Source organism: Urocampus carinirostris, chromosome 13 (assembly GCF_059441175.1).
Source record: "Urocampus carinirostris isolate Australia breed hairy pipefish chromosome 13, RoL_Ucar_1.0, whole genome shotgun sequence".
Classification (NCBI taxonomy): Eukaryota; Metazoa; Chordata; class Actinopteri; order Syngnathiformes; family Syngnathidae; genus Urocampus; species Urocampus carinirostris.
In genome coordinates, this window is record NC_142361.1 from 1,397,838 (window position 1) to 1,420,418 (window position 22,581).

The 22,581-nt window shown below is 40.1% G+C and overlaps 1 pseudogene; it reads left to right on the forward strand.

Annotated features, from left to right (window-relative positions):
* Positions 1-22,581, forward strand: part of LOC148353460 (uncharacterized) — an 86,547-nt pseudogene that overhangs the window by 43,804 nt on the left and 20,162 nt on the right.

Genomic DNA, 22,581 nt, shown 5'->3' on the forward strand with positions numbered 1-22,581 from the left:
CCAAACCCAAAATCCAGCCTTAAATAGCAGACCAGCAATCAGCTGATCTGCTGCAGCTGAGTTCGGGGGCGCGGCAGACTGGTAGCCATGGCGACTGTGACACACAAGCTGTGTAGCTCAGACATAACGCACAATTCTGCACTGAAGTACGCACAGCTGGAGTAAAGCTTCGTGTTTACTTTGGCAGCAAATTAAAGCTTTGGGTTTATTCCGGGCTCATTTATTAAATCAAGATAATCCGGCAGTTTTGGGTGGATTTGGATATAAATACCCGCGACTCAGGCCGAGTTGGGCTGAATTTTATAGGCCCGATATTACATCTATTTGGATGGGATCGCCAATCCCTTGATGTGTTCCTTTTTTGGCAGGGTGTTTCCAATGTTGCTCAGGGTGGATGGGTTGGTTGGTTGGTTGGTTGGTTGGTCGGTCGGTCGGTCGGTCGGTCGGTCGGTCGGTCGGTCGGTCGATCGGCCGGTCGGTCGGTTCTAATGATGCCAAGGGGTGGTTGGTTGTACTGTTGCTGAGAGTCAGTTGATAATTTACAAATATAATTAGTGCAGCCCACCTTTCAGTCACATACAATTCTATTATGCACATGAATTGCAAAGTGGCAAGTATCATGCACGTTAGCATATATGCGCATCACAGCCGACAAACCCCAACAGGCCATTGGACCCCGTCAGCTCCTTCCTCTGATGTGTTTTCCGTGTTAACACTTAGCAGTGCCTTAGGTACATTGTGCTTTCTCGGCCACACACAAGACCCATTTACCATGTCTTTCATGGGATGGTGTGGTCTTTATTTTTCTATGAAATTTTAATACCTTTGTGTGTTTTAGCCCCATCACATTCTCTCCTTGTTCTGAAAAGTGATGCTATTTTCCCTCATATGGTTTCTTTATGTGAATTTTTGTTTTGAAAAGAAGAAGAATGCACTGTTGTGCTTGTGTTAACCCGCAAGGGTTTTTTTTTTTACAAAAAAGCACATCGTTTTTTCTTCATCTACATTTTCTAAGGGATCCCAGTTGGACGTATCAACATTAAAAAAAATATTCTGACCATGTTTCTCCCTCATTAATAAGTGTATTATGTTTAGAGTTTGTTATTGGACTCATACAAAGGAGATTGCCCTATTGTGCACTCTTGTCTGATACCATGATTATTACGAACTGTTTTCATCAGTGTTTCTCAACTGGTGGGTCAAGACCCAAAAGTGCATTTTGCATTTCGTTGATTATTTATTTTAAGTCATTTTGCAACAAACATCTCATCACAGAACAAACAAATCACCTGAAAAAAGGGATGGGAGGTTGAAGCCAAAAGCTTGAAAGAGACCCCTCCCCAAAATAACTTTGGATGCATATTCAAACAATCATATAAACAAATTATCATGTCTTACTTCATTACAATATGTATTTTTTAACAAAATTAAGATTGATCACATTATTGAATCAAAATATACACAGTATTTTACGTTTTTCTTTTAACATTCTTCTTCTCACTCTTTAACAACAATATAATGTGTAAATTCTGAGACAAATACCAATTTTCTTGTGATAAAGTTTAAAGTTCACCAAGAATGAGCCACAAAAGCCCGACCAGACCAGATGAGAGTCCGTGCCAACCCCCCAGTTCCATTGCTTTTTTTGCAGCTCAGATGATGTCTGCCTCATTAAGGATGTTTTCCAGTGCCGTCTGTTCTTTGAGGCTGTTGACCAAGATGGCATCTCTGCACACCGATCAATGCCACCGCGACGTTGCTCACATTAATGTTGCTCCGAAGAGCATACTTTAGTCACAGGTCATGGTTAAGCTAGACATCAGTAATGTGTCATCTTGGGAGGCCAGTTCACACACAGCACAAAACCCGCAAGAACCACTGCACCCACCCATGGTGTCAAGCTCGAATCCCACCACAAAAAAATTAGCTCCTTCAACCCTGACCTCAATTTTGTTTACACTCTTATGTACAGCTAAAAGTTGGCCGCGGACCAGTTTTCAGTGAGTCGTGGGCCTTTATCTTGAAAAAAAATAATGCAACAAAAAAATTAAAATTTATGCTCAATTAAACTTATTGACAGTAGACAATCTTCAGCAGATATAAGTGGACTCCCAACATTTCACATTACAGAAAATAACTGGTAAAGATTGTTTGCACATGTTGAGCATGGCCAAAAGCATGCTGATAAAGCAGTGAATAAATGGCATTTGGATTTTAGTATCTTAAAGACAAAGCCACTAAAGATTCAGATTCAGATTCAGATTCAGATTCAGATCTACTTTATTGTCATTCTAGTACACGTGTATACAGAACGAAATGTCGATGGATCTGACTCCCACAGTTTCCCTCAGTGTCCTTCAGTGTACAGATATAAATAAAGCTGTATTGTGTTATTTACCATAGTGCCGATAGTGCAAGAAGAGACGCTAACCAGATGTGCAGGATGGGCAGTCAGGTTAACAAGTCAGGTACACAGTACCATTATATTGTAAACAATAACACTGTAAGTAATAACACTGTAAGTAACAATAGTGCAGAGATCAAATGTGCAAGGAGTGGCAAGCTATAAAAAAACTGCCACTAGTGCAAAAGTCAAATTAGCAGCCGTTTAGATTTAAGTTAACTATATGTTAGATTGACCATTTAACAGTCTAATGGCCAGGGGGACTAGACTATTGCGGAGCCTGGTGGTCCTGCACCGCACACTGCAGTACCTCTTCCCAGAGGCTAGCAGAGTGAATAGTCCATGATGGGGGTGAGAGGGGTCCCCGGTAATGTTCTTAGCATGGGATAAGCAGCGCTTCTGGCCAATGTCCTGAATGGAGGGAAGTGTAGTCCCGATTATTTTCTCCGCTGTCCTCGTTACCCTCCTCACACTACCCCAGTCGGTAGCGCTGCAGCCTCCACACCACACAGAGATACAGCTGGTCAGGATACTCTCTATGGTGCCCCTGTAGAATGTGATGAGGGATGGTGGGGGCAGGTGGGCTCTCCTCATCCTCCGCAGGAAGTACAGGCGCTGCTGTGCCCTCTTAACCAGAGATGCAGTGTTCACGGACCAGGTGAGTTTGTTTGTGATGTGCACCCCTAGGAACTTGATACTGCTGACAACCTCCACAGCCTTGTTGTTGATGCAAAGTGGGGCATGGTTGGGCTGGTTTTTCCTAAAGTCGACAATGATCTCTTTAGTCTTGTCAACATTCAGGACCAGGCTGTTGTCCTTGCACCAGCCCACCATCTGCTCCACTTCCTCTCTGTAGGCCAGGTCGTTGTCGAAACACTTTAGATGTACTGTAATTAAAAATACTGCTGATTGAGTAAATATTGGAAATTTTTACTTGAAATCATTTTGGTTTTGCTAATCATTTTATTTTTTTTGTTTTGTTTTTAGATGTGATGTTCTACGATCCATGGTTTAAGTTTCACAATCCTTTTATTGGATACATATAAATAAGTGGATTTTGTTTCCTGAGTTGGGTTGCGGCTTGTGATTAGGGTTTGAAGATGGGTCCTGCAATAAGACAACTTAAGGCAGGCGTGGCTAACCCGGTCCTGGAGAGCCGCATGTCCTGCATGTTTTGGAGGTTTCTCTGCTCCAATACAGGTGATTCCCATTACCTGGATACTTATCAAGCTCTCACAAAGCCTGCTAACAAGCTGAAAATTGGCGTCACCTGTGTTGGAGCAGAGAAACCCCCAAAACATGCAGGGCGTGCGGCTCTCCAGGACCGGGTTAGCCACCCCTGAGCTGACTAATATCTGACATCACTATCGCTTTTGGCCAATCATGCTGCTGTTCTTTGATCGCCACACCCCTTAAGGGGATTTGCTTTTGAAACTTTAATACGCCAGACGGGATTTAATTAAAAAAAAAGGGCAAGGGGAGGGGCTTTTCAAATAGGTTGGACTTGCTTATTATGGGTTTGGGCAGTCTTTCGACAGTCATTGATGACTTCTCTCCTTATTTCTTCTAAACTTATTACACATTTTCTGAACTTCCCCAAGCAATGTTTAATATATTTTTGCTGTTTTGTATCTGAACTTATGTTAGTTTAGCTTTAAAGTCAGAGCTTAACAACGGAAATAAACGGTTGATCATCTGAGTGCAGTTGTATTAGGTGGCTTGGACACAATTAATCGTCTGCCCGTTTCACCTCACACTAATTGACCCGGTAAAGCCTACACTGCCTGTACAGCAGTCATGTCAAACATACCACCTGGACTCGGTTAGGCACATTGGGTCATTTAATCTTGCTTGCCATACATTTCTGAATATTTCAAAAAAACGGTAATTTCTATCAAAAGGTTTTTGTTTTGTCTTATTAATAAATCCGAGCAAATGCTGTCTTTGGCTGCTAGAGGGCAGTGTTGAGCTTGTAAAGGGTGGTGAGTTGGTTCAGGTGTAAAACTTCTTTCACTCAAATGTTAAAATAAACCAGTGAACACATTCAATGCCAAAATTTATATTTTTAACCCATTGTTAGCAAATAAATGTGTTGTTTTAGTAAACATTCCTTGTCAACCATTATTATAATATGTAGGGTAGGTATTTAAAGTAGGTTAATCGATAAAGCAACATAATGGGAAACACAACAAAGATTTTGTAGCTGACATTATTTTACTGATCCAACTCACCTGAGAACAGAATGTTTGAATTCAGCCCCAGAGCCAAACTGAGTTTGACATACTTGCTGTCTTGAACTAGTGTCCACGAGCACTGTGTGAGGAACGCTATTACGCAAATTAATTTCCACCAGCAACATCCAGCAAGTCTGCCCATCACCTTTGCCAGAGCTGGGGAGAAACAACAGTAGCACTAGGGTGAATTAGCTGCAGGGGTCAGCAATAAATGATTGGTGAAAAATTAATGCCATTAATTGCGAACAATTAATGGAATGGTTGCTTAAACTCATAAATCCATTTATTGCAAAATTTAAATAATTATCAATTATTGCGACCCATTAATTGCGAAAATATTCGGGTTTTTTGTTAGTCGATTGCGTCAACAAACGTGCAAATTTTCACGCCGCGCGAGCATTTCGTATGCGGTCAAAGTCACATACACGCACAATCGGGACAGTGCATGCATACGCGTAAGCTACCGTGTTTCCCCCATTAAAAGACCCACCCTGAATATAAGGCCCAGCTTTTTATGAGAAATGAAGTTCAACCTTCCTGCAAATAAGAGGCTCATATTACCTATGAAAACCGTAGATAAACGTTATTTAACAACGGCAATGCTTTTCTAAGAAATTTTTAGCGAAAATTTATTACTTTTGCACATATTTTTATTTCAAAACCTCAATTTTTGACGATGATTTTGAAGTAAGGCCGGCCTTATATCCGGGGAAACACGGTAGCTGTACGTACGTAGTGTGGTTGCAAAGCAGCTTTTTATTGGTCGGGACAAAATCGGGCTTGTTGATTGGCTCACGTTTTGCCTCAAGCACGTACGTCGTGGATGCACATACGCATTTCGCTCCGTTTGATTCTGAGGTTCTCAAGTACAGCTAACACATGAATGAAAACAAGCCCCAACATGACGGTAGCTGATGTGATCACCAATAACTCAGAAGATATTTTTTGTACTAAAAGTAAAGATTAGAGGGACCAGTTTGTTCAACCATATTGACACGGCTAGTATACCATTAAATTACCAATTAATGGCTAGAAATCCAATAAATACCCATTAATTGGCCTTGCCGCGAAAAAATTAACATTAATTTTTTCGCACTTAAATTTTTTTTTTTTTTCCAAAAATCAATTACTGATGACCCCTGATTAGCTGGTCTTCTGGCAACAGCACAGGAATGGCAATTGAAAGTCAACTTAGGGAAAAAGTTTCTGAGAACATTGTGGAGACCACACTCAGGCCTGACATTGTCTTTTTGTCAGAAACAACAAGGTTGGTGGTCCTGCTGGAATATACAGTTCCCTGGGCAGACAGGATGTGGGAGGCTTTTGACAGAAAAAGAAGTATGAGAAACGGGCAAGCGGATATCAAAGCAGGGTATGGAAAACCCAGTGCAATCCCATAGAGGTTGGGTGCAGATGATTTGCCGGTCAGTCTCTCATCGGGGCCCTCAGAATGCTAGGTTTGAAGGGACTGCACAGCAGGTTAGACATCAGGAACATCAGTGACACAACAGCGAAGGTATCCAGATGGCTAAAGTTTACGCGAGCTACACATGGTTGAATGCCGTTAAGACATAAGCCTGTACTTGTTCAAACCCCGACTGGGTCCCCTGGGCGAGGGTGTCTGTTGTGGGACCAGAAACACCCAGTGAAGCCAGGGGTCAAGTCAAGTCACGTCATATTTATTTGTATGCCCTTAATCACAAACATGTCTCAAAGGACTGCACAAGATTACAATGACACCATCACCTGATCTTAAACCAAAATGCGGGCAAAGAAAAACTCAAAACATCAGCTTGAGGAAAAAAAAGAAACCTTGGGAAGGGGCCTCACAAGTGGCAATCCCCTTCCAGGATGACCAGGGTGAAATAGATTTATCATTGGGTCACAGTACACAAACATAGTAAACATCAATAAAAGAGAACATTAGGTAACATGTTGAAATTTGCCCGGAAAGTGCATGACAGCAACAACGCCTCAAGCCTGTAAATTGGTCTAAAAAGTCCATAGTAGCAACTACGCAGCTTCCCATCCTGCCGGCTGGTCGATGCAGGTGTTGACATGTTTCAGGTCAGACGCTGGTCCGCTGACTCATCTCAAACCGTCCTTCTCCCTTGTATCACCACCAGTCAGGCAATCGGAAAAAGGCAGGACAATACAAAATATGAGGTGGGCATCGATCATAAGCTTTTGAATACAAGTGTGTCTTACGTCTAGATTTAAAAACTTCCACTGCGGTTGCAGATCTTATCTCCGGAGGCAGAGCATTCCACAGCACCGGAGCCCGGATGGAGAACACGCTCGAGTCTGCAGACTTCTTCTTGGCCCTCTGAGTCACAAGTAGACCGGCATTTTCAGAGCGGGGGCTCCGTGCAAGAACAAAGGGGGAAATCAAATCTGAGAGATAAGAGGGCGCAAGTCCATGCAAACATTTGTATGTTAGCAAGAGAACCTTAAAGTCACATATTAAGTGGACTGGCAGCCAGTGCAAGTTGGCCAAAACAGGAGTAATATGCTCAAACTTTTTTGTCTTAGTCAAGAGTCTCGCTGCCGCATTCTGAACCAGCTGCAAAGTTTTGATGCTAGACATTGGTAGACCAGAAAGCAAGACATTACAGTAATCAAGCCGAGAAGTAATAAACGCATGAATTAGAACCTCTTCATCTGATTGGGACAGCATCAAACAAATCTTCGCAATATTACGGAGGTGGTAGAAAGCTATTCTAGTAATATTTTTCACGTTGAACTGATCGACAGATTAGGATCAAATATAACACATAAATTTTTGACCGAGTCACTATGGGTTATATTACATTTTTTTAGGTTCAAGGCAGTGTTTAAAAACAACTCACGACAATGACCTTGACCAATAATCAACATTTCCCTTTTTTCTGTGTTAAGGCGCGAGAAATTAAGTGACATCCATCTTTGAATCTCAGCAAGGCAAGCCTCAAGATTTCTACAACTTAACTGTCCAGTTGTCTCCAGTGGCAGATACAGTTGAGTGTCATCTGCAAAGAAATGGAAACTAATATTATACTTGCAGATAATATCACCAAGGGAAAGCATATAATTACTAAAAAGAAGGGGGCAATTACAGAGCCCTGTGGAACACCACAGGGGACATCAGAATGTTTAAAGGTCAGATTGCCGTAATTAACACATTGCGTCCTGTCTGACAGGTAGGACCTAAACAGCAAGAGTACAGTTCCTGAGATACCGATGCATTCCAGATGAACAAGTAATATTTTGTGGTCGACAGTATCAAAAGCAGCACTGAGATCCAGCAGCAGTAACATTGACGAGGCATCGGAATCTATTGCTAAGAGAAGATCATTTGTTACTTGTCAATACGGATGATGTGTTGTATGTTGCACAAAAGTGGATATTAGAACCACAGTATATAACTAGGTTTTTTTTTAATCCTTTTTTGAAGCTATAGGTCAGAAGGACAATTCAAGTTGAACAGTTTCTAGGTCTGGACCTAAACCACCAGTGAATGTCCTGTACTATAGATGAGGGGTAAACAATGTCAAAATGTTTTTGACACATCGGCCACATGTGCTCATCAACAACCAAAAAGCAAACAAAACACACAAACAAAGGGCATGAAGCACTTCTTTCATCTTTTGTATCAATGACAGTCTTGAATTTGAATTGCTTGTGTGGTGAACAGCAACCTTTGAAGCAACAGCAAGCGTGCTTTCATTCGTAGTCGTATCACATCTGACACCTTCAAAGCTAGAGTAATTGATACCCCAGCATTGTCATTGATCAGTTGGATGAGTGGAGTGGTTTGATCAAAGCGGAAAGAGTCAGGAGTGAATATTGCACCAATCGACGCTCTCTCTTCGAGTTAAGTCACATGTATTTGTGTAGCCCTTAATGACTAAATCTCAAAGGGCTGTGAAGACCACCATTACAATCCCCTGATTTCAAACCGACATGAACGCAAGAGAAAACTCGAAAAACCCCGACATGAGGACAAATGACAACCCTTTCCATTACATCAAGGCTGCAATTGAGGTTGAGCGGGCACTATAAGACAAAACAGAATCAACATCAAGAATAAACTCTGAGGAAAGTCAAGAGAGCACACCGAAATTGTGATCATTAACGGATTCAACATGGATGCATTATTGGTTTCCAGAAACGACTTTGGCAAAATCTGGGAGAAGGCCAAAGCGGTGCTCCTGGTCCTGCCTACTGCCTAGTTTTGTTTTGTTTTTGTCTTTTTTTAATCACACTGTCACGAAGTGGAGTCAAAATGAAGGTTTTGTTTGACCAAGAGATATTTGTTCAAGAAATGATTTTCTAATAAGTGTATATCATATATATGTATTTGCAGGTTCAGTCTGTCATCTACGATGGTGCACGTGTTCTGACACAGCGAGCAGTTACAAGTGACGTGCCAAGGGTACTCGCTATGATGAGGTTTTCTTTTTCTTTTGTTTCTTTTTTTTTTAAATTTATTGAAACATGGAATCACAAATTGTTGTTTGCAAATGTAAATAATCTATTTCATAAAATAGATTAGCATTCTCGTTATATCATCAAATATAAACTGCAATGTGCTTCCTATCAAATATGAACAATTCGTTTAAATGTCGAATTATCCTTTTATTTATTTATTCATAACTTTCTTTTAATGGGGGTTACACAAGTGATAGGCATTTTGCTTGGTCCCAGGTGAAACACCCGCAGGAAACAGGATAATGAATAAGGAAACAGCCCCTCCAACCATCCTGCCGCATCTTCTCCTCTGCGTCCTTCCTGAACTCCAGTTTTGGCATAGTTGCGCGAAAACACGCATAAGTGCCATTGTTCTGACAGACCCAGGTTAGAGCCTCAGGTTCTGGGATGGTGTATGTGTAGGAACAGGTGTGGGCAACCATCTGCCGTGGCTTTGGCGTCTCTCCATTCCTAAATGATATACAGTGTTAGGCCAGTCTCTTTCAAAAAGTAATTAGTTTTAGTCACTGGCTTTTTCTTCCAAAAAGTAACTGAGTTAGTAATTGAATTACTCTATAGTAAAAGTAACTACTTATCAGGGAAAGTAAATATTTTGATTACTCTGAAAAGAAGTCCTTCCATGTCAAGGAAGTTGAAATTTTCTGACCAGAGTTCGAGTCAGTTCAATAAAGAAGAACAGACATGTAGTTGCGTTTTAAAACCTTGTGATATTTATTGCACAAAACCAGCAATATATTTATCATACACTTAAAGTGCAATGACAATAAAGAGTCAAGAATATAAAAAAATAACCATCAACAGTTTACAATATAAAGTGAGTTTAATAAATTAAATTTAACTCTCAAAACCTGTGACAACTAGTCAAGTAGAAATATGCTACAGTCCTTCAAGTATTTTTTTTTAACTGACAAAAGTCAGCTGTAAAGGATTATAAAGTGAGTTTCACTTTTGGGAATAAATCACAATCTCCAGTCAGACAATTGCTCAAGTAGACATATTCTACTGTAATTCAAGTATTTTCACACCACAAAAGAAAACTGTGTAAAATGAAAAAAATCAAACTCTCAAAACCCAAGAGAATTAGTCAAGTAGAAATAGGGAATTGCAATTCAAATATTTTGTTCACAACAAAAGTCAACAGTAAATAAGTATGTAGTGACCAATCAAACCCTCTCTCTTTATGATGGATTGGGCATAATAAGTAGTCAGACCCAGTGTTGGGAGTAACGTGAAAGGGAAAAAAGATAAAAAAAGAAATAAAGAGAGGAAAAAAGACCCAAAAAAAGACACAGAAAAAGAAAGAAAGAAAGAAAGAAAGAAAGAATGTGAAAGAATACTGAGCGAAAGATCAAAAGAATAAGCAAAGAGAAAAAGAGGGAGAGAAACAATAGAGAAATAAGAAGAGACAATATATATGGACAATTTGCTAGTTGATTAAAGACTTTGATTGTATTTGTTGTTTTTCGTTCTTGTTAATAAATACCAATCTTTGTTGAGCACACCTGCTTCTGTCACAAGATTTCGGACGGACCCAAGTGGAGAGGAGAGGGAAATATTTGACTAGTTAAAACAAAAAATAGATCTGGAGTGTCTCTGCTGTGTGAGTTTGCAAGCTCTCAAAATTGCACCAGCCAAAAAACAGTTTTAGGGGTCGAATTTATGTGAACATATATACGGTTGCTTGTAAAAAAAAAAGGTCGCTTACACAGTTACAAGTTAATTTTGGGTGTCAGTAATCTGACGGGCAATTACGTTTTAAATAAAGTAACTGTCAACAGGAGTGGGTCGTACTATCCATCCATCCATTATCTGCACCGCTTATCTTGAGTAGGGTCGCAGGGGTGCTGGAGCCCATCCCAGCTATCTTATATATATATATATATATATATATATATATATATATATATATATATATATATATATATATATATATATATATATATATATATATATATATATACTGGACTGTCTCAGAAAATTAGAATATTGTGATAAAGTTCTTTATTTTCTGTAATGCAATTAAAAAAACAAAAATGTCATACATTCTGGATTCATTACACATCAACTGAACTATTTCAAGCCTTTTATTATTTTAATATTGCTGAATTTGGCTTACAGCTTAAGAAAACTCAAAAATCCTATCTCAAAATATTAGAATATCATGAAAAAGTATACAAGTAGTCTATTCAACTAATCACCTGATTCATCTAATTAACTCAAAACACCTTGCGAGGGTTTCCTGAGCCTTAAAAACACTCAGCTTGGTTCAGTAAACTAAATCACAAGTATGGGGAAGACTGCTGTCCATAGGACCATCATTGATACCCTCCATCAGGAGGGTAAGACACAAAAGGAAAATTCTCAAAGAGCAGGCTGTTCACAGAGTGCAGTTTCAAAGCATATCCACAAAAAGTCTGTTGGAAGGGAAAAATGTGGCCGGAAACGCTGCACAACCAAGAGAGATGACCGCAGCCCTAACAAAATTGTGACGAAGAGCCGCTTCCAGAATTTGGGGGAGCTTTAAAGACAGTGGGCTGAAGCTGGAGTCCAGGTATCAAAAGCCACAGTTCACAGACGTGTCCGGGAAATGGGCTACAATAGCCGTATTCCCATGGTCAAGCCACTTCTGAACTCAAGACAACGGAAGAAGCGTCTGACTTGGGCTATGGAGAAGAAGCACTGGACAGTTGCAGTGTGGTCCAAAGTCCTCTTTTCAGACGAAAGCAAGTTTTGAATTTCATTTGGGAGTCAAGGCGCCAGAGTCTGGAGAAAGGCTGGAGAGGAGCAAAATCCAAGTTGCTTGAAATCCAGTGTGAAGTTCCCACAGTCAGCAATGGTTTGGGGAGCCATGTCAGCTGCTGAAGTTGGTCCACTGTGTTTCATCAAGTCCAGAGTAAATGCAACTGTGTACCAAGAGATTTTAGAGCACTACATGCTTCCATCTGCTGAAAAGCTCTATGGAGATGAGGATTTCATTTTCCAGCATGATCTGGCACCTGCCCACAGTGCCAAAACCACCAGTAACTGGTGCACTGACCATGGCATCACTGTCCTTGATTGGCCTGCTAATTCCCCTGACCTGAACCCCATCGAGAATTTGTGGGGTATAGTTAAGAAGAAGATGAAAGACACCAGACCTACAAATGCAAATGAGCTGAAGGCCGCTATCGAAGCATCCTGGGCATCAATAACACCTCAGCAATGCCACAGGCTGATTGCCTCCATGCCACGCCGGATTGATGCAGTAATCCGTGCAAAAGGATTCCCAACCAAGTACTGAGTGCATCAATGGACATTTTCAAATGTTTGATTTAGTTTTGCTGTTATAACATTATTTTTTTACTTGGTCTGAGGAAGTATTCTAATATTTTGAGATAGGATTTTTGAGTTTTTTTCAGCCGTAAGCCAAAATCAGCAATATTCAAATAATAAAAGGCTTGAAATAGTTCAGTTGATGTGTAATGAATCCAGAATGTATGACATTTTTGTTTTTTTAATTGCATTACAGAAAATAAAGAACTTTATCACAATATTCTAATTTTCTGAGACAGTCCAGTATAATTGGAAAGCATAAACTCAAAGTATGATGACCATTTCAAAATGTACTCATCACAAAACCTCATTACAATTAGTCTAAAACAAGATACCCAAAAACTATAAAGCCCGTGTTGCTCACCAATTTCGTCCACTCGCTGATATCAAATGAGTTGATTGTGCGCAAACATGGAGTCATTACTTCCAGGACTGTCGAGGGAATCCAATCATGTAAAATGTTTACTCCAAAACACAGAATAATCGGACAGACCGAAAAAAATTTGCTTAAAAGCATTTCTGCTTTGTTGGATGTTCCTTGCTGTTATCAGTTTATATTGCTCCAAAACTCCCCATCAAAATTAAACAGACTCATAAAATTATTCCCAATAATGTGTTTAGGCCCTGACCTTTTGATTGACACCACTCTGGGCCAATGGCAGCCTTTTCTCATGGTCCTTAACCTGCAATAGCCCACAAAGGCCTGTATTCCCCCCAAAAAATGGACATGACCAATGTTCCTCTAAGCTGCGCGCGTGCGCAATCGCGCACTGCCCGCACATTCTTAGCGCACAAAGAAATCTATCCAGCGCAATGTTCCCTCTAAGCTGCGTTTGTGAGCAATTGCGCACTACCCAGAGCTTTTCCGCGCACAAGACAATCTAGCACGCTCACCAAAATCAGGGCTCGAAATTGCTATTTAAGAAGCGAATTGAGTCAAAGTTACAGTGCATGAAGGTAGAAATACACGGGTTGCCCTGACGCTGGGTTCTAAATGAGGTATTTTGAAGTCAATGTCGAAGTAGAACGAAGTTGAGTAGAGTCAGTAGAGTTTTTCGAGAACCGGCTTCTTCAGCTCGGCTCACTAAAAAGAACCAGCTCTTTCGGGTCCCAAACGGCTCTTCAGGTTGTTTTTGCTTCTTTAATCCCTACACGACCAAATATTATGTAAAATTGTGCACAGAATGACTTAAAGGGAGGGGAGGAAATAGATCAAAAAGAAAAAAAATACCAAAATGAAAAAGTAGTGAAAAGCTGAGAAAGAAAGGAAAAAAGGAAGAGAAAAAGGAGGAAAATTTCAGAAAAAAGCCAGAAAAAAAAGAAACAAAGGAAAAAAGTAAATAGAGAACAAAAAGAAAAAAGTAACAGCTATGAAAAAATAAACACAATGAGATTTTTTTAAAAGGAATTTTTAAAAAATAAAAAAAAAACAGGGAAAAAGAAAAAAAAATTGTGTTGCATTCAAATAATTTCCAATTATACCAAGTCAATCTTGTTGCCAACATTTTACTTCCACTAAAAAATGTGATTAAATACAGTCCTGTATCGTGCAACCGACTAAATAAGCCCCCAAAAATGTTAGTATTTTGTGAAAGAATTGTTGTAAAAGCCAATGATGTTTGTAGGCAGTACAACCTTTGGAATAATTCATTAGTCAATTCATTCAAAAGTGTTTTTTTTTTTTTTTTTTTTTGCATTGCCGGAAACTCAGCAAAATGTAACTTGATGTCAAGTTTTGGACATGTTTGATATTGACTTAGTTGCCACACTTGGGATTGCTGTTGCTCACTGTTGTTTCAAGCGTTGTTCACCGACTTTGTGTGAACGCTCAGACCCGTGGAAAATTAGAGGGATCATTGGACATGACCTGCTTTGGGTCCAAAAAATTTCATCTAGTCCTGACCAAGTCAAATGATGGTTCACACATTTGTTGGCCAGTGAAATTTCCAACATGAATGTATACAATTTTTGATGTGTATTCAAATCATAGCCGAAAATAAACATGCACAAATGCAACTCAGGATCCATTTTCACGTCCCATTATTGCCCGCAAGTGTGCACAATTATTGATTGACAGTGATCTTCATAATTGTGTTCATTAGATGGGTTTTAGAATTTAGATTTTACCTTTATTGTCATTCTTTGTAACCATGCACACAGAATGAAATGTCGATACACCTGACCCGTACAGTTACTGGTAAACTGTAGCGAGCCAATGCAGCCGCAGCCAAACAGGGCGCTGCCATCTTAGACCCAACTGCTGTGTTGGGAGTCATTAGGTGACCAAACCCCTCAATACCAACCCAAGCAGGGAGGCAATGAGTGCCAATGTTGTAAGTCTTAGGTATGACAGCGACTTCCCAGTCTCGGAGCGGGGGCCCTACCAGGCTACCGAGCTGGTGAACAGTCCGAGATTTACAGCGTGAACCAGTGAACAGCTCATCATTTATATTGGCCAAGTGCAGGCCTATATAACGGGTCCGGAACGTCTTTGACCCAGAAGGCCATGAAGTATTTGGATTGTGTTTTTCAGTGGACACAATATCCCACTGTGCATTTAAAAAACACACACAAAAATGTTTTAGTAGATTTTATTTACCACTTCTGACAAACTGATTTCGTTCCAGGATCGTGCTCGTAGCTCAAATTGCTCATGTAACGAGTGAATGTTCCCAATATGAAATATCTAATAACTAATTGGTCCACTCCCATTTTCTCCAAAAGCATCCAAATGGAGCCAAAATAGCTATAAAACACATCCTGATTCATTCAAATAGTAATCAAAAATTGAAAACGGTACGTACAACTTTTTTCAAGGCCAAATTTTCAAGAACTTTCCTGGCCAATTTTTACACTACATTAAAAGGAAGAAATCCAGCTCAGATCAAAATATGTTTTTGGGTTGGCTTTGATGTTTAAGTAAACTTGCTAGCTTGCTGCTACCAGATACTTTGTGCGATGTTCATATCTATGATTATTTTGTTCCAATAGGCTGCTATAAACTGACATAAATTCTGCCATTCTACTTCAACAATGCACTCTTCAATACGTCATATTTATTTACAAACACGTAAAAGGCTCTTTAAGTGTTTGGTAATGAAATTCAATACGGAAGACAAAAAAGAAATTTGGATGTATTAAAAATAGAAAAATGAGACAAATTGGTTTTTAATTTAACAATATATTTGTGTTCCAAAGCAGAGTGCGATCAGTATTTTAATCTTGTGACCGCAGATATTTTGCTTTTTGTTTTACTTATTTTAATTTCAATTGTTTGTGTTTCTCAGAAGATTTGTGCCTGAATTTTTTTATTATTATTATTTTTTTAATTTACAATTACTACTATTGTTTTGTATTTTCCTTTTTTTTGTAAATCTATCCTTATGTGAATATAATTTTCATGTGTTTATCATGAATCCCCTGTAAAACATAAGAAATGACTAATTACTAAATAAATTAGTGAATAATGTTTAATTATTGTTGATAATATATCACGGATCCTTTAACCGAATGGGTTGTCGGGGCACTAATGAGGATGCAACTCTGGAAAAGCCTTCTCCACTGTTGACGGTCCCTGGCCTGTTCTTGGGTCGTGCCAAAGTTGGCACCTGTCCATTCCTTAATGTTGTCGGACCAGGATTTTTTTGGTCTTCCATCTCCTCCTGCCCCCTTGGACTGTGCCCTGGTAAATTATTTTGGTCAGTCCTGATGATCTTGTTACGTGACCATACTACTGAAATTTCCGTCTGGGCACAGTTGACAACATTTCTTCGTAGGGTACAATGTGCCCTCTGATGGTGTTGCCCACCGTTTCGTTTGTCACATGGCCTAAGTAGCTAATGCATAAAAGTTTCCTGTAGCATCACATTCACAGTTGGTGTGATAATATTGTTTAAAAACAAAATCTGAGGAGCCGTCTAGAAGCCGAAAGAGCTCGTTTTCTAAATAGAGCTTTCCTCCTGAGTGCGACAGTAGGGCGCGGTGACGCTTTACATGACAACGCCACAATGACAAGCTCCAGAGCATACAAGTCAGCATCATTTTTACAGATTTTTGTTTTTCATTTTTTTCTTCATTTATTACATGGTCTAAAGAGATGGACTGCCAAGAAACATGCCAATGGCAACATTTTCAAGCATTTACAAGCACGTCACCCAAAATCCAAGCATTTTCATGACTCTAAAAACACAACATTGAAATTTATTTCTAAGAATTTCGAACCCTGTGTGAGAGATTTTTGAAACTTCCAATGGCCACAATGTCTTGTGATTTAAGCAAGCATCCTTGAATGGGCCAGTACAATGTTAGTAAGCCATCTAATGAGAAACAAACAACCACCTGATTGTCTACCTTCGTTGCAATTTGAATACTAAAAAAAGCATCCGTCCCGACAATAAATTGCCGGGTAATTAAGCAAGATGGCCAAAAGATCGTTAAACCAGGGAGTCCTCAATATACAATTACTCACTGAGAAAACAAAAATGGCACTTCTGTCCATGCTTGGTGTTATTTTCTTATTGTATTTTATTTATTCAGCCAGTAAACACTATAAACATGATATATACAGGAAATCATTCGACACGCGAACCTCTTGACGTGACGCGTCGCCTTCGATCGGCGCCGGGTTTTTAGACCCAACTGCTGTGTTGGGACCAAACCCCCAAATCCAACCCTTAAGCAGGGAGGCAATGAGTACCCATGTTGTAAGTCTTAGGTATGACTCGGCCGAGGCTTGAACCAGCGACCTCCCAGTCTCGAACCAGCGACCTCCCAGTCTCGGAGCCGGCTCCCTAGCATCTAGGCTACCGAGCTGATGGTTCGCCGGTCAACCTTTGTTCTGGGGTGTTGGGCACGATACCTCAAAAGTTTATTAGTTATATATATATTATATTAGTTAATCACTACTTCTTCCAAAAAGTATCTGGATTAGTAAATGAATTACTCCATAGTAGATGTGACAAGTTATCAGGGAAAGTAACAATTTCCGTTACTCTAACAAGAAGTTTTTGTATGTCACAGAATTTTAAATTTTCCGAGCAGTGTTTGAGTCAGTTGAATAGAGAAGAACAGATATGTAGTTGCGTTTTAAAACCTTGTGATATTTATTGCACAAAACCAGCAATAGATTTAACTTAAAGTGCAACGACAATAAAGAGTCATAAATATTAAAAAATAATCAGCAGTTCACAATATAAAGTGAGTTTAATAAATTAAATCTAACCCTCAAAACCTGTGACAACAGTCAAGAAGACATATGGTACTGTGCTTCAAGTTTTTGTTCACAACAAAAGTAAACTGCAATACAATAAAAGCGAGTTTCACTCACTTTATAGAGTAAATCACAATCTCGGACAAGTGCTCAAGTAAACATATGCTGCTGTACCTCAAGTATTTTCACACAAGAAAAGTTAATAGTTCAACAATAATACCATAAATTCTGGACTATAGAGCGCACCTGATTATAAGCCGCACCCACCACATTTTAGGAGGAAAACCGATTTTGTACTTACACAAGCCGCACCTGTATATAGGCCGCATGCGCCCACATTAGAACATGTAACACAATCACAAAATCAGCCCAAACCCAGCTCTAAGTCCCGCGATTGTAACTGAATATAAAGTACACAGTCCAAAAACCACAGCCGGCAAAATTAACAGAAAATGATACCGGTACTTAACATTTGATGCAGGCCTGCAGAGTCCGGGTACCCGTTGAAATTAATCCAAGGGAAAAAAGTCTATATTTCCAAAGGTAAGGGTGGGAAAAAAATATATCCACTATTGTCTGCCGCGACAACAGGTCTCACTCACCTTTACCCCACTTCCTGTCAGCCCGCGTTTGCTCCGCCCCTCTTTTTTAATTCGCAAAACATATCAGAATAAGTGTCTCAAATAAATACATTATAAAAATATGCAGGTGCAAATACATATTATACATCGGCTACGCATATTTACAAAGAAAGACGGTACACCAAGAGAGATTTCAAAGCTTTAATTATAATATTATAACTTTCATCCCAAACCGTGCCTGTGAAAGGTAGCAAAACGTTACTAGCAACACGCATGCAACACAGTAAATGGGTCAGTCAAAAAAAACATACCGTACTTGTAGAAACCACGGTAAACCGTCCTCATCTTCCTCTTTACAACTGATGTCATCAAAGTCATCTTCCCCAGTATGGAAAAGAGACTTTGTCATATAGACGTAGTCCCACGCTCCCTTATTCAAAAACACGCTCGCAAAGTGAAGTTTACGTGCAGTAGCTCTGTTTCCTTCTTTATCGGACTGCTCGTTTGCTTTTAGCTTGAAAGCTACGTCATGTGCCTTTCTTTTTGCAATTTCCATGATGAGGATATGTCTATGCTAATTTAATTCGTGCACAAGCTAAGAAGTTGCAGTCTTCCTCGGCGCATACTGTATATTCCAGCGGTCTAAATCTTACCTTTTGTACTCGAGTGCTGCTGGCGGCTGTTAGAAAAATTACATAAATTGGCCGCATCACTGAATAAGCCGCAGGATTGAAGGTTTGGGAAAAAAGTAGCGGCTTATAGTCCGGAATTTACGGTAAGTGCATTTAACGCTGCAGTGTAAAATAAATAGATCAAACTCTCACAACCTGAGACCACTGGTCATGTAGAAATTGGCAACTGCACTTCAAATATGTTTTACACAACAAATGTCAACAGTAAAATATGAAGTGACTATCAGATCCCTCACTGTAATTAATGACATAAGAACCCCATTACCCATAATGCCACATTGCTATTGAGCATGCAATGTGCCCCCTAATACTGTATTTACAGTTGTATGTTATGGTTCTCTATCGAGTGACCCGTCCACGGTAACATGCCTCCTCGCAATTTACTCAATGTAGTGCACTTTGTCAGCAACAGTAATGTGGTGGGAACAGTGGGGGCTAAAATGAGTTACATTAACCTGTTATCGAAAAAATGACACCGTAACGAAACAGCGTTATTTATAACGTGTTATTCCCAACACTGGGTGTTAATGAGTCAACTCAGCCACGGTTGCACATAAAGAAACTAATGAGGTCACGAGTCAGAAGTGTTTATGCTTTCTGAGGAGAGTTTTCTTCTTGTCCTGTAATCCATTTTATGTAAATGCTTGCTTTTGTGTGTGTGTGTGTGTGTGTGTGTGTGTGTGTGTGTGTGTGTGTGTGTGTGTGTGTGTGTGTGTGTGTGTGTGTGTGTGTGTGTGTGTGTGTGTGTGTGTGTGTGTGTGTGTGTGTGTGTGTGTGTGTGTGTGTGTGTGTGTTTTGGATCCTGCCATTATCCCCCCGGGACCCATCTGCCCCCCTGTTATTAATTCACCAGGCTTAACCATGCAGCACTTTATGGCTCTGTTTGGACTGACCAAGTATCTTCTCTCTCTCTCTCTCTCTGTATATACTGTATATAGATATAGATATACAGGGTTGGGTAGGGTTACTTTAACTTGATTACTTTCAATTTCTTTAATACCAAATATGCTAATAAAAGACAGAAGAAACTAAATATGAATAAAATTACAAAATTTTGTGCAGGCTTGGGGAGTAACGGAACACATGGAACGGCAAAAATGATGTTGGCAAGCTGTTTGGATTTATTTTCATTTTGTTTCCGTCGCATTTTATGTTAGTTTTGCCGGAGATCAAAGAGATCAAAGCCAGGAGAGAAAGCTTACCACGTGTTGTGAGTCATACTTGTATTCATATTTAGTTTATTTTGTCTTTTATTAGCATATTTGATATTGGAGTAATCCGAAGGTAATTGAAATATATATATATATATATATATATATATATATATATATATACAGGGAGTGCAGAATTATTAGGCAAGTTGTATTTTTGAGGATTAATTTTATTATTGAACAACAACCATGTTCTTAATGAACCCAAAAGTCTCATTAATATCAAAGCTGAATATTTTGGAAGTTGGAGTGGGGCTTTTTTAGTTTTAGCTATTTTAGGAGGATATCTGTGTGTGCAGGTGACTATTACTGTGCATAATTATTAGGCAACTTAACAAAAAACAAATGTATACCCATTTCAATTATTTGTTTTCATCAGGGAAACCAATGTAACAGCTCAACATTCACAAATATACATTTCTGACATTCAAAAACAAAACAAAAACAAATCAGTGACCAATATAGCCACCTTTCTTTGCAAAGACACTCAAAAGCCTGCCATCCATGGATTCTGTCAGTGCTTTGATCTGTTCACGATCAACATTGCGTGCAGCAGCAACCACAGCCTACCAGACACTGTTCAGAGAGGTGTACTGTTTTCCCTCCTTGTAAATCTCACATTTGATGAGGGACCACAGGTTCTCTATGGGGTTCAGATCAGGTGAACAAGGAGGCCATGTCATTAGTTTTTCTTCTTTTAGACCCTTTCTTGCCAGCCACGCTGTGGAGTACTTGGATGCGTGTGATGGAGCGTTGTCCTGCATGAAAATCATGTTTTTCTTGAAGGATGCGGACTTCTTCCTGTACCACTGCTTGAAGAAGGTCTCTTCCAGAAACTGGCAGTAGGACTGGGAGTTGAGATTGAGTCCATCCTCAACCCGAAAAGGCCCCACAAGCTCATCTTTGATGATACCAGCCCATACCAGTACCCCACCTCCACCTTGCTGGCGTCTGAGGCGGACTGGAGCTCTCTGCCCTTTACCGATCCAGCCACGGGCCCATCCATCTGGCCCATCAAGACTCACTCTCATTTCATCAGTCCATAAAACCTTAGAAAAATCCGTCTTGAGATTTTTCTTGGCCCAGTCTTGACGTTTCAGCTTGTGTGTCTTGTTCAGTGGTGGTCGTTTTTCAGCCTTTCTTACCTTGGCCATGTCTCTGAGTATTGCACACCTTGTGCTTTTGGGCACTCCAGTGATGTTGCAGCTCTGAAATATGGCAAAACTGGTGGCAAGTGGCATCTTGGCAGCTGTACGCTTGACTTTTCTCAGTTCACGGGCAGTTATTTTGCGCCTTGGTTTTTCTACACGCTTCTTGCGACCCTGTTGACTATTTTGAATGTAACGCTTGATTGTTCGATGATCACGCTACAGAAGCTTGGGAATTTTAAGAGTGCTGCATCCCTCTGCAAGATATCTCACTATTTTTGACTTTCCAGAGCCTGTCAAGTCCCTCTTCTGACCCATTTTGCCAAAGGAAAGGAAGTTGCCTAATAATTATGCACACCTGATATAGGGTGTTGATGTCATTAGACCACACCCCTTCTCATTACAGAGATGCACATCACCTGATATGCTTAATTGGTAGTAGGCTTTCGAGCCTATACAGCTTGGAGTAAGACAACATGCATAAAGAGGATGATGTGGTCAAAATACTCATTTGCCTAATAATTCTGCACTCCCTGTATATATATATATACATATATATCAAGGCTCTCAACTTGGAGTACAAACATGCCAGTCCCAGAGAGAAGGAGGGCATAAAAGACTTGACCACTGGACTTCGAGGACAATTGTGCAAATTAAGAAGGGCAGAGAAGTCTCGGAGAGTGAGAAAGGAAAAGGAGGTAAAACGTGCTCAGTTCAATAAGAACCCGTACAAGTTCACCCAAACCTTGTTGGGGGAAGCAAGATCTGGGAGACTGACCAGCTTAAGTTGCCCTAAAGAAAGTCACAGTGACACCTTTCGTGGCCAAGCTTTGGACATCCACCCAAGGATTGGAAGCAGCAAAACCCGGAAGAGAAGCTCAACACTAAGGAGCCATCATGGAGAGAGTTCCAGGACGTTGTAAAAAAAGCCCGGTCATCATCTGCCCCCGGACCCAGCGGTATACCTTACAAGGTGTACAAGAGATGTCCAATACTTCTACGGAGGCTGTGGAAGCTACTGCGGAGAATTTGGATAAAGGGCATAATCCCAACAATCCAGAAAGGTGGCATCCCAGGGTCCTCTGAATGTCTGGAGCACACAAGCATCATCAGCCAGTTGATCCGCGAGGCCAAGGAAAGTAAAGGAGACTTAACAGTCGTCTGGCTAGACTTGGCCAATGCATATGGGTCAATTCCCCATGATCTCATCAACACTGCGATGGAGCATTACCATATCCCACAGCACGTAAGGGGAATGATCACCTCCTACGTGTGAATTTCCCTGTGGGGATGAATAAAGTATCTATCTATCTATCTACT